The sequence below is a fragment of the Hemiscyllium ocellatum genome, chromosome 19, assembly GCF_020745735.1.
Source record: "Hemiscyllium ocellatum isolate sHemOce1 chromosome 19, sHemOce1.pat.X.cur, whole genome shotgun sequence".
NCBI classification, from domain to species: domain Eukaryota; kingdom Metazoa; phylum Chordata; class Chondrichthyes; order Orectolobiformes; family Hemiscylliidae; genus Hemiscyllium; species Hemiscyllium ocellatum.
The window spans coordinates 46,668,075-46,680,250 of record NC_083419.1 but is presented as its reverse complement, the minus strand read 5'-3'; the positions used below and the strand labels follow the sequence as shown (position 1 = coordinate 46,680,250).

The 12,176-nt window shown below is 40.2% G+C and overlaps 1 protein-coding gene across 5 annotated transcripts in view; it reads left to right on the top strand.

The window, feature by feature from the left end:
• erc1b (ELKS/RAB6-interacting/CAST family member 1b) overlaps positions 1-12,176 on the top strand; it is an 850,092-nt gene that overhangs the window by 452,118 nt on the left and 385,798 nt on the right. The window lies entirely within an intron of this gene.

Sequence of the window (12,176 nt, the reverse complement as noted above, 5' to 3'; positions counted from 1 at the left end):
TGAAGGGCTCTGGCCCGAAACGTCGAATTTCCTGTTCCTTGGATGCTGCCTAACCTGCTGTGCTTTAACCAGCAGCACATTTTCAGCTTTGGGATATTTGACCAAATAGATCACTGCCAAAAAAAAGAGCAAACCTTCATCATTATATGAAGTAGTTATTTAAAAAGGATTGGTATAGAGCCCAAAATCATATTGTTTATCATGTTTTCCTGTTAGTTTAATTTTTCTGAAACCTTTGCAGCAAGCTTGGCGGTGGTGACGGGTAGAGAAAATAGGAGAGAGCTGCATCAAGAGTGTTCCCTGCACAGGAAATCCTGCTGATGAATGTCTCCATGGCTGGATGAAGGGAGGATTGACTGTCTTCTCCACAGAGGTAAATGACCAGTCGAAATGATGAAAAGTCAGTTACAGGAACTGATGTAGAGGAACTGCTGGCACTTGCCACCAAAAAAAAGTTGCCACCGTGTGCAAGACAACTATTTCAATGGGGTGTGCCAGCTTGGGGGAGATGGAGGAAGCCAGTGACCCTAGAAATCCATGCTGCAAAGGAGGAGCTACAGGAAGCAAAGCCTACCCAGAGGGATTCCCTTCCTGATCCAAGAGACCTAACAGCTTGCCTCCCAAACTGCATTTGAGGGCATGTTCATACCTTGCAATCCCTGACTTCCAATAGTGGTGTCCAGCTATCCTGGATGGCCTGCTAACGCTGCAGAGCTATAGGCCCTCTGAATAGGTGCTCTACTAGGATAGTAGCCACGGAGGGAACCTATTTGGCTATCTTAAGGATGATTTGTACTTGGCTCCTACATTTGATGCCCACGTTACAAAGTCAATAATCATTATACTAATATTGCAGTTAGATCGATTATAAGTGAGTTATTCAATAAGTGAGTTTGGGTATCATTTGGTGTACTGAAGGCACCTTGATAATTGTGACAGAGTATATAAACACCTTGTGATGCAATGAGATATTTATGCCAAATTCTTTATCAGCCAAATGCTGGCAAATGGGACTAGTTCAGATTGGGATGTCTGGTCAACATAAATAAGTTTGACAGGAGAGTCTGTTTCTGTGCTCTATGACTGTATAAGTACAATTCACTCAAATTGTAGTGTTCTCTTTTGTTCTTTATGTCTGCATAATGTGCAGATATAATTAACAAATATCTGACATTCAATATTTACTTTGTTTTTATTCTTTCATGGGATGCAGCTGTCATTCTCAATGCTAGCAATTGTTACCCATCCCTTTTTGCCCATGAAAACAATAAAAAGGTAATCACATTATTGTGGTCTAGAGTCACATTAAGGTTGGACCAAGTTGGAATGGCAAATTTTGTTCCTCAAAAGACATTATTGAATCAGGTTTTTTTAACTGTAGGATAATGTAAATCATGCATACAGTCAGAAATCTGGAGTGAGGTGGTCTGTAAGTATTCCAAAGAATTTGGGCGGCACAGTGGTTAGCACTGCTGCCTCACAGCGCCAGAGACCCGGGTTCAATTCCCGTCTCAGGCAACTGTCTGTGTAGAGTTTGCACGTTCTCCCCATGTCTGCGTGGGTTTCCTCCAGGTGCTCCGGTTTCCTCCCACAGTCCAAAAATGTGCAGGTTAGGTAAATTGGCGATGCTAAATTACCCGTAGTGTTCGGTGACGGGGTGAATGTAAGGGAGTGGGTCTGGGTGGGTTGCTCTGAGGAATGTCCGTGTGGACTTGTTGGGCCGAAGGGCCTGTTTCCACACTAAGTAATCTAATCTGCTGTATAAGAGGTTATCATATCAACAGCCTAGCTTGTACCAATCTCCTCCTCCTAATACTTACCAGTGTAGTAACAGATTTGCAGCAATTAGTAATAGTTTAATAGTCATCATTCATGACACAATTTTAATTCTGAAGTTTTTAAATTACATTATGTTGAAGTTTCATCAGCTGTCATGATAGAATTTGATTCCATGACCAAGGAGGATTAGTCAAGGTTGTTAGTCAAATGACACAACCACAATGCCACCACATTCCCCCATACATGAAGAGGAGTGAAAACCAATGACAGTCCAAGTGCTCCATGGCAGAGTGTTGTGACAAATTATTCTATCACGTTGCAGATGGTGGGCAGGTTTTGGGAGTCAGGAGGTGAGTTACTTGGCAGGGAATTCCTGGTCATGACCTGCTATTGTAGTCACATTATTTATGTGGTCAGCCCAGTTCAGTTTCTGGTTATTGGTCACTCCCACATTATGAATAGTGGAATATTCAGTAACAGTAATGCCACTGAATATCAAAGGGAGACGTTTGGATTCACACTTGTTTGAAATCAGCATTGCCTGCCACTCATGCGGTACGAATGTTACTTGCCACCTTTCAGTTCAAGACTCCATATTATCCAGACCTTGTTGCATGTGAATGCTGATGTTTCAGGATCTGAGGAGTTGTGAAAGGTAGGGAATATTTTGCAATCATCAATGAACATCCAAACACTGACTTTCCCTCCAGCATAAAGTCAATAATGAAGCAACTGAAGATTGCTGATCGTTTCTTCAACACTAGATCCAACAATGTCCTCAGAGTGAGATGATTGACTTCGAATAACCACAGCCACCTTGCTTTGTGCTAGGTAGAATTCTAATTGTTGGAGATATTTTCTCTTGGGCTTTATGATGCAGCACTAAGTCAAATGCTGCCTTGATGTCAAGGGCAGTCATGTTTATCTCTTGAGTTCAGCTCTTTTTTTTTATTTTTGGATCAAAGGGGTAATGAGGTCAAAGCCTGAAAGGGGTCCAGAGTACGGTGCTGGAAAAGCACAGCAGGTCAGGCAGCATCCAAAGAGCAGGAGAATTGACCTTTCTGGCATAAGCCGTTCACCTTATGCTCGAAATGTTGACTCTCCTCCTTGGATGCTGCCTGACCTACTGTGCTTTTTCCAGCATCACGCTCTCGACTCTGATCCCCAGCATCTGCAGTTCTCACTTTCTACAAAGCTGAATGGCCCTGGCAGAGTCCAAATTGAGCAGATTATTGCTGAGTAAGGGCTACTTAATAGTGCTGTTGACAACTCCTCCCATCAGTTTGCTAATAATTAAGAATAGACTGGTGAATTAATTAGCTGGGTTGGATTTGTCCTGCTTACTATTTACTGGCCATACAATGGTAATTTTAAACATTGTTGGATGCCAGTGCAGAAGATGCATTGGAACAGTTTGATGAGGGGAACAGCTAGTTTGGATCACAAATCTTCATCACGATTATGCCAGCTTTAAAATTATTTAGTTGCTGTCATAGTTTTTGTGAGACTTCCACACAAACAATGTTGACCAATGTTTCAGAAGTATTTCATTAGCTGTACAGCACTTTGGGATGTCCAGAGATCATAGAAGGCCATTTATAAATAAAAGTTTTCCTATTGGAAGGAGAAGGGATTGGGAACAGCCATCATCCACAAATTCCCCTCTAAATCATACATCATCTTGACATTGAAACATATCTCCATTCTTTCATTGTAGATGAATTAAAATACCTTCAGTTCTTGTATAATGTAATGGTTGCATTCTTGTACAACCGGCATTATAGAAGAATTGCACTTTAGGAACAGTGCTTAAAATGTTGGTGGTGTATCATGTTACAGCCAACACATGTTTTAAACATTTGCACTTTAGAAACTGACGCCAATTAGTCAATCACATCACAGCAAATTCGCATTGACAAACTGTGTTACAACAAAACAACCTGTACTGCAACTCTCTTCCTAAGAGTTAGATGTACCACATGCATTGGAGCTGTTTAGAACAGTGGCTCATTGGCATCTTCTCAAGGGAATAAGTGCTGGGCTTGCCAGTGTCAATGAATAAAGAAAGGGATCTCAAAATAATCTCACAATAAGTGTCTCGAAACCAAAGTATTGATTAAACTTACAAAAGCTGTTGTCTTCCATAATGCACTCAGTTTGACATATTATTAGAATCTAAAGCAAATTAAAAATGGATGGAGTCACTTTACATCTGATGTCTGTTTGCAACTTCTAGCTGTGCTTGGATGTAAGTTTGAATTATAGTTTGATAATTTTTTAACTAAAACAGGAATTGTGACTGAACAAAGATAGAAATCAGCAACATGACATAGTTCCATTCTATGATGGACCTTCCTCCATTTCCATTAGTCAATTATGGACTGGTCCTCTCTAAACTGGATAGCAAATCAGGAAGGCTGTATATTAAATCATGCTTTCATTTAACACAGAAACTTGCACTTGTCTCCATTAAGTAAAATTTTAATTTTGAAGCTTTGCAAAGTATGTGAACCATTTAAACTGGAAATTCAGATAGGTTTGTTGGGGCATACGTGAACTTTCTTTGTTCAGCCATACATGTTCTGGAAAATCAACAGCCTTATAGTGTACCAGCATAATAAAAACATAATACATTTTACATATTTTACAATTTAATTTTAATTCCAATGTAAAAGAAAGAAGCTCAAAATCATGATAATTAAAGTTGAATTGTATGAAGACAACTTGCTGGAAATCGTGTGCCAAGCAGCTTTTGGGGTATATTGTAGCCAAGGATTTTAAAGTAATTTAGCTAATTTGAAAATTTTAACAAACTCATCACTGTATTACTTAAAATCAAATGACATAATTTGGAATGAGCCTTGATTACAAATGAAGTGACTACAATCTTGGATTAATCCTGAAGAATTAAAGGCTCAAAAATAAATAGACTCAAATTCTGGAAACCTTTGAACAATCTCAAGAAAGCATATCAACCCACCTTTCAGGCAAAAGTCATATGAAACCAAAAAGTAATTGGCAAATATAAAGAGGAACCTCAATAAGTTGGCATAAGTCTACAAGCAAGTGAAAGAGCTGCACTGACAGATGAACTCAATTCAATTGCTGCTGAAATGATGATGCTGCAAAGTACTATTCCAGATATGTTAGCATTTCACCATGAATGCTAAGAGATTGATTGCCAACTGAAACTTGGATCAATCATTTGCGCCACTGACTGAGACAATACTCTGCGACAGATGGTGCAACTCATCATTGCTTCTGCTCAAGCCAAAGGCAGATGCTTGCAATCATTGCAGTTAAGTGTACCAGTACCTGCAAAAATGAAAAGTGCCAATCAGACTATGCTAGATTCTAATTGCCATGTATACTCTTGTAAGAGTTGAACTTTTCAGATTATGTTTTAAGGTTAAATTTATGGGGTGACCTATTACATGGATACTACTTTTGAGGTGCTGAACTTCATGCCCTTAAAAATTCATACTGTATCATTAGAAGCCGAGTTGATCTCTAAACGAATGAAGAAAAAGACACAATGAATTACAGTAATTACCAGATAAAGAGAACAGAAAATAAAATGAATTAGTAATTATTCCATCTGCCTTTTCTTTTCTTTCTGTTATTCTCGCTTTTATTAAACAAACTTACTTCGGTGCAGCAGAGGGCTAAACTGGAATCCAGGGCTGGAGCGGGACGGCTGGCAGACTGGAATCCCAGACTGGAGCAGGACAGCCAGCAGACTGGAACCCCGGACAGGAATGGGACGGCTGGTAGACTGGAATCCCAGACTGGAGCAGGACAGCTAGCAGACTGGAATCCCAGACTGGAGCGGGGCAGCTTGCAGATGGAATCCCGGACCGGAGCAGGATGACCAGCAGACAGGAGTCCCAGAACGGAGCGAGAAGGCCGGAAGACTAGAGTCCCGGAGCGAAACTGGGTGACTGGCATAATGGAATCCCAGAACTGAGCACGACAGCCAGCAAACCGGCGTCCCAGAGCGCAGCCCGATGGCTGGCAGAATGAAATCCTGGAAGGGAGTGGGATGGGCGGCAGAACGGAGTCCCGGAACAGAACAGCCTTACAAAAAGTGAATACTAATTATAGTGCTCACTCAATAATGAAGTTAAGAAATTCAAAGCCTAATGTTGGTGTAAATTATGTGAAGAACTAGGATCGAGTTTTACATGAGATGTATGGGCAATTGCAGATTTTTTTGGCCAAAAATAGGAGGTCGACTTTTACATGAGATCAACTTTTACTCGAGTATATAAGGTATTCTGATAAGCCATCTTTTATGAAATGTGACAGAACCTTTTTTATTCATTTAGGATGTGGACATCATTGGCTGGGCCAGCATTTATTGACCATCCCTAATTACTTAGGGGGCAGTTAAGAGTCAACCACTTTGCTGTGGGTCTGAAGTAATTTGTAGGCCAGACCAAGTAAGGATCGCAGTTTCCTTCCTTAAAAAGTGTTATTGAACCAGATGGTTTTTCTGACAGTCAACAGTTGTTTCATGGTCATCCTTAATTCCAGATTTTTATTGCATTCAGATTCCACCATCTGCTATGCCAGGATTTGTATCTAAGTCTCCGAACATTTCCTATGTTGCTGAATTAACAGTCTAGCGATAATACCATTGCCTCCCCATTAAATAAGATTTGTGTACTACAAAGGAACTTCCAAACATTATGAACCAGTCATTTGGAGCTGTTTTGTTTTGACCACGGTGGAAACTACAGATGGACCCAGAACACCTCTTGTACAGCCTAATCTCGATAACATTTTTCCAAAGTTCCAAATCTTGCTGCAAGTATGTTGTGCAGGGGGATTTCCATTCAAATCTTATTTAAAAGAATAATGAAATGAAGGAAGAAAAAAAACAAACCTCCCACAACTAACATGGAGGATACTGGCCAAAAATCAGTGCTGACAGACAAATATGCTGAAAAAATATTTATGTAAGTCAAAAATAGACAACTAATATCAGTATCTATCTCATGGGTGCAAGTATGCTTATTGCTGCTTGGTAAACAATGACACGTATTGGAATTTACATTTATTGGCCATCCCTAATTACCCAGAGGACAGTTCGGAGTTAGCTACTTTGCTGTGGGTTTGAAGTCACCTGTAGGCCAGACCAAATAAGGACAGCAGTTTCCTTCCCCAGAGCTTGTTAGTGAACCAGATGGGTTTTTCTGATAATCAACAAGTATTCATTGGGCAAAAGAGAGGCAAAAATCAATATTGGACTGCTGGAAAATGACACTGGAGAGATGGTAGTGATGAACAAGAAAATGGCTGAGGAACTGAATAATTACTTTGCATCAGTTTTCACCGCCGAAGACGTGAGTAATATCCCAAAAATTCAAGAGAATGAGGGGGCAGAGCTGAGTACAGCAGCCACCACCAAGGAGAAGGTGCTAGAAAAACTAAAAGGTTTGAAAGTAGATAAATCACCTTGACCAGATGGATTACACCCCAGAGTTCGAAAGGAGATTGCTGAAGAGATAGTGGTAATGCTAGTGGTGATCTTTCAGGTATCACTAGAGTCAGGGAGGGTCCCAGAGGACTGGAAAATTGTTATTGTGTCATCTATTTAAAAAGGGAGTAAGGCAGAAGGTGGACAATTACAGGCCGATTAGCCTAACCTCTATCGTGGGTAAGATTTTTGAGTCCATTGTGAAGGCTGAGATTTTGAATACTTGGAAGTGGATGATAAAATACAGCAAAGTCAGCATGATTTCATCAATGCGAGGTCATGTCTGACACATCTGCTGGAATCTCTTGTGGAGATAACGAGTAGGTTAGACCAAGGAGAGCCAATGGATGTAATTACCTGGACTTCAAGAAAGCCTTTGACAAGGTGTCGCACAGGGGACTGCTGAGTAAGATAAGGGCCTATGGTGTTAGAAGGAAGGTGCTAGTATGGATGGAAGATTGACTGTCTGACAGAAAACAGACAGTGGGGGTAAAAGGGTCTTTCTCAGGCTGGCAGCCGGTGACAAGTGATGTGCTGCAGGGGTTAGTGTTGGGACCACAACTTTTCACTTTATACATTAATGGTCTAGGTGAAGGAACTGAGGACATTCTGGCTAGGTTTGCAGCTGAGACAAAAATAGGTTGAGAGACCGGTAGCACTAAGGAGGTGGGGAGGCTGCAGATTGATTTGGACAAATTTGGAGAGTGGGCAAAGAAGCAGCAGATGGAGTATAACTTGGGAAAGTGTGAGATTGTGCCCTTCGGTAAGAAGAAGAGAAGCATAGACTATTTTCTGAGAGAGGAGAAAATTCAGAAGTCTGAAGTGCAAAGAGACTTGGGAGTTCTAGTCCACGATTCTATCATGGTAAACTTGCAGGCTGACTCAGTAGTTAGGAAGACAAAGAGGACGTGAATATAAAAGCAGTGATGTACTTTTGAAGGTGTATAAGGGTCTGGTCGAACCACACTTATAGGGCCCAAAACTGTGCAGAATACTCTATCTTGGGAAGGATATATTGGAACTTATTTAGAGGAAGTTCACGAGAATGTCCCAAGAATGAAAAGCTTAACATATGATGAATGTTTGCGGACTCTGGCTTCTATACTTGATGACGTTTGTAAGGATGAAGAAGGATTTTATTGAAACTCTCAGAAAATTGAATGACCTGGACAGAGTGAATGTTGGGAAGATGTTTCTATTGGTAGGAGAGATTAGGACTCAAGGGCATAGCCTTAGGGAAAGATCTTTTAGAATGGAGATAAGGAGAAACTTCTTCAGCCAGAGAGTGATGAATCTATGGAATCACTGCCACAGAAGGATGTGGAGGCCAGGTCATTGAGTATATTTAAGACGGAGATAGATAGGTTCCTGTTTGTCAAGGGGATAAAGCATGCCAGGGAGAAAACAGAGTCGAGAAACTTATTAGCCATGATTGAATGGCAGAGCAGACTCGATGGGCTAAATGGCCTAATTTCTGCTCCTATGTCTTATGGTCTTATTTAATGTTTGGCATGACTTCAAATAAATATTTAAATGCTTCCCCATTTGTCATGGGTCCTCCGCCAAATCTTTACATAGCTGCTGGTTGGACATGCCCTCTTCATGTAACCACTCACTTACTATTCTATAATCAAGAAGTGTTCAGCAAAGAAATAACGTTATTCAGATTTGGTTATGCTATCACCACTGCAAAAGCTTATCCAAGACCTTTTCAGTAGCTAGATTGAAAGCTTTTTTTACTTCTGTTTAAATTGAGTGGAAAACAAAAGAGAACTTTGCTCAGAGTAGATCAATAACAAGGGTTTCCCTTCTGTTACTCATTATATCAATGTCCAATAGTTTATGCTGAGTAATCTGGTTTTAGCTTATTTCACAGTGGGGGTACTACACTTGGCCTCAATATTACAGGATAAAGGATGGAAACAATCATAGAGAATTCCTCTCATGATTGACCACTACGGACATTTAGCAAGAACAATACCTTCAATATGGTTGATTGTTGTGCATCTGACCATCGAGAGAACCACACAGGAAGAATGGCTACTACATTGAGATTACAGTTTTCCCACAGCCCTTTCAAGAGGTTCATACCTAACATGATGGTGATATTAATCCATAGTTTATTGAAATGTTTTTTTCTTAATATTTTCACTCTGTTCTGCATTAACACATTCAATCACCAAATAGGAACCATGTAAGTTGTTCCATTGAAGACAGTAATGCATTATGTGGCCTATGGTGTACTGACAGATGGTTAAGTAAGTTAACAATGTTAGTGATTCATTTGAGAAACTGTATCAGCAGAGGTTAAGTACTAGCCTTGCAACCAATGACCAGTTGGCTGGGTCAACCTTGTCAGCTTTTAGAGGGGTTGGGTGTACATTTTCTTTCTGCTGGAGAAATATATTATCTGCTTTTCTCTTTGGCCAAGACTTTTCCTTCCCAAGAAGTTTTAGGGAAGGTAGTAAGCCAGGTAGTAGACATCAAATAGATACCTTCACCCTTTCTGCCATTTCTTACAATTAAGTTCTGGGTAAGAAGGCCCATGGCCATCCTTATTAACTTGCCAGACATTGGGGCTCTTAGGTGTTAAATCATCCTGTCTGGACAGCAAAGACATCAGTTCCAGGCGGGATGAGGAAGAATCAGCCTACCTGATTGGGCAAACCATTGTAGGCAGGTTCAGTTTGGTGTGGAGGCATATCCCTTGATCTCCATCAATTTATGCAAGGCAGAAGTACCCAACCTGAAATGGGTTGGGTGGCGGAGGAGTAGTGTATCACTGTCCACTAAAGTGATGCGACAAAGAGCCTGCCAAATGACCACTCACATGCCTGCTAGGTTCTTAAGCCAGCAGGCTGTCTTGTTGATGATTCTGGATCGATTAGGATGCCTGCCTACAGACTTTGAATTTGCGTAAAAATTAGAAAAATCCTTGCTTTTATTCTATTCTTCAGGTAGTCCTAAAAAAAGTGAGGAAGAGATGTGTAGGAACAGGTTTGTTTAACTTTTGTCTTAACTCCTTCTCATATACAATCAGGCATCATTAGTCGTGGAACTGAACCTCAAGTATCATTATGTATAATTCTTAATATAGTCTGTAATGAGGCTGTCTTGGCATAAGGACTTCCCTGCAAAATAGTATTCCAAGGATTTATTGCAGATTTGTCACATCTGTGTAATGTTGCAGCTTTGCCAGACACTTTAGGGGGATTAAATTGTTATCAGAACAAAGTTTTACAACACTGCAAATGAACCTTATATAACTTGCAATGAGGTCTCGAGTGATGGTTTTCATTACAGGGCTGCCAGAGTTGCAGGAGGTACTGTATCTGAGGATTTTAGTGAGTTTTATTATAATAACAGCAACATGCTCCAGGCCAAGGACTTATACCTAATTTCAAAGATGAGAAAAGTATTTTTAATGAGCAATAGTATTTTGTTTTCATTACTTAACATATTTTGGATCAAACTGTATACAAGAAGCACTAAGACAATTCAAACATTTTTGGAGGCTACTGTAAACCTGTGGTGTGCAGCAAGTTTTGTCTGTACCGTGTGCTTTCAGGGCATGACTGCAAGCACTTCAAAGTTTCCTCAGGGTGCAGGATCTGCAACTCAGCACTGTCAAGTGATAAAATAAATTAGAGGAGGACTATCTTTCTTTGTGCTTTCAAAATTTCTGCCATTGTTTGGCAGGTTATCTATTAAATCTCTCAGCATTTTTTGGGGAAAAAATTTAGAAAACCCAAATGTCAGTTTTAACCATCTGGTGCCTGTCTTGTCTGGAGTGATAATCATTCATTTGAAGTGGCTTCTAGTTTGTTTATGGTTGACACACCATCTAATCCCTGCACTTTGTCACGTTCTCTCCAGTATTTGCATAACCTTTCCTATCTGAAAGCTGTCTTTGTAATGATAAGGAGCATTTATTTCTCTTGTTCACTCCAGGATCAAAATACAGCTTGGGGTTATCTTCCCACTCCACTGCCAAACTTTACCATGCTTTTGGAATGACAATTACCTTCCTGATAATTAACTGACCAAAAGGTCATTGGAGACAAGAATTAAATGATAGTCAACAAATAATTGATTTATTGTAAATCCATCCGATAGAAGGAAACTTGTTATTTTAGTTCCAATCAGTTTACCATTAGAATCTGTTGATAGAGAGTTGAGAAACTTATATTTACCACGTGCCTCATTTTTAAAAGTTATCCTGAATTCTGCTGTATGTGAATCTTAAGCATTAATCTCTGTGTGTGGATGAGAAATCCTTGCTCCAAGCACTCTTGACCACATTGTGGCTTAAATTCAAGAATAAAAATATTGCAAAGATTAGCTTCATAGCCAGTATTGTCAAAGCTACAGGTGCCATTTGGAGTGCTAAATGGTTTCAGTGCTGACCACACTGCCAGTGCAGGTGCCATTTTGATGCCAGAGTTGCTATATGTGTTAGGAACACAAGCTGGAAGAAAGGAACTGGTGTGAACTGGTGTCACTCAGTGCATTACTGATTGGATGCCAGGGGCTAATTTTCAAGCTCAAGGCACAGTCCTTAAATGCACATAACTCTGCTGAACCGTAATGCTCATCAGCAGGAATGACTTCACTCACCCCACTGATTTCCCCCCCACCCATTTTAAAAAGGCAGTCTTTAAAGAGAACATTGACTACAATCAAATTTGTTGTTGATTGATTGTATTGGCTCTGTCTGAGTTTTTTTTTAATCACTGGTAGGACCTGGACGTCACAGGCTATGTTGGCATTTATTGTCTGTTCTTAGTTGCCTTTGAGAAGGTCATGGTGAGCTGCTTCTTGAATTGTTGCAGTCCATGTGCTTTAGGTTAACCCACAATGCTGTTAGAGATGAGCTCTAGGGTTTTAATTTTGAATGACTGATGTATTTCTAAGC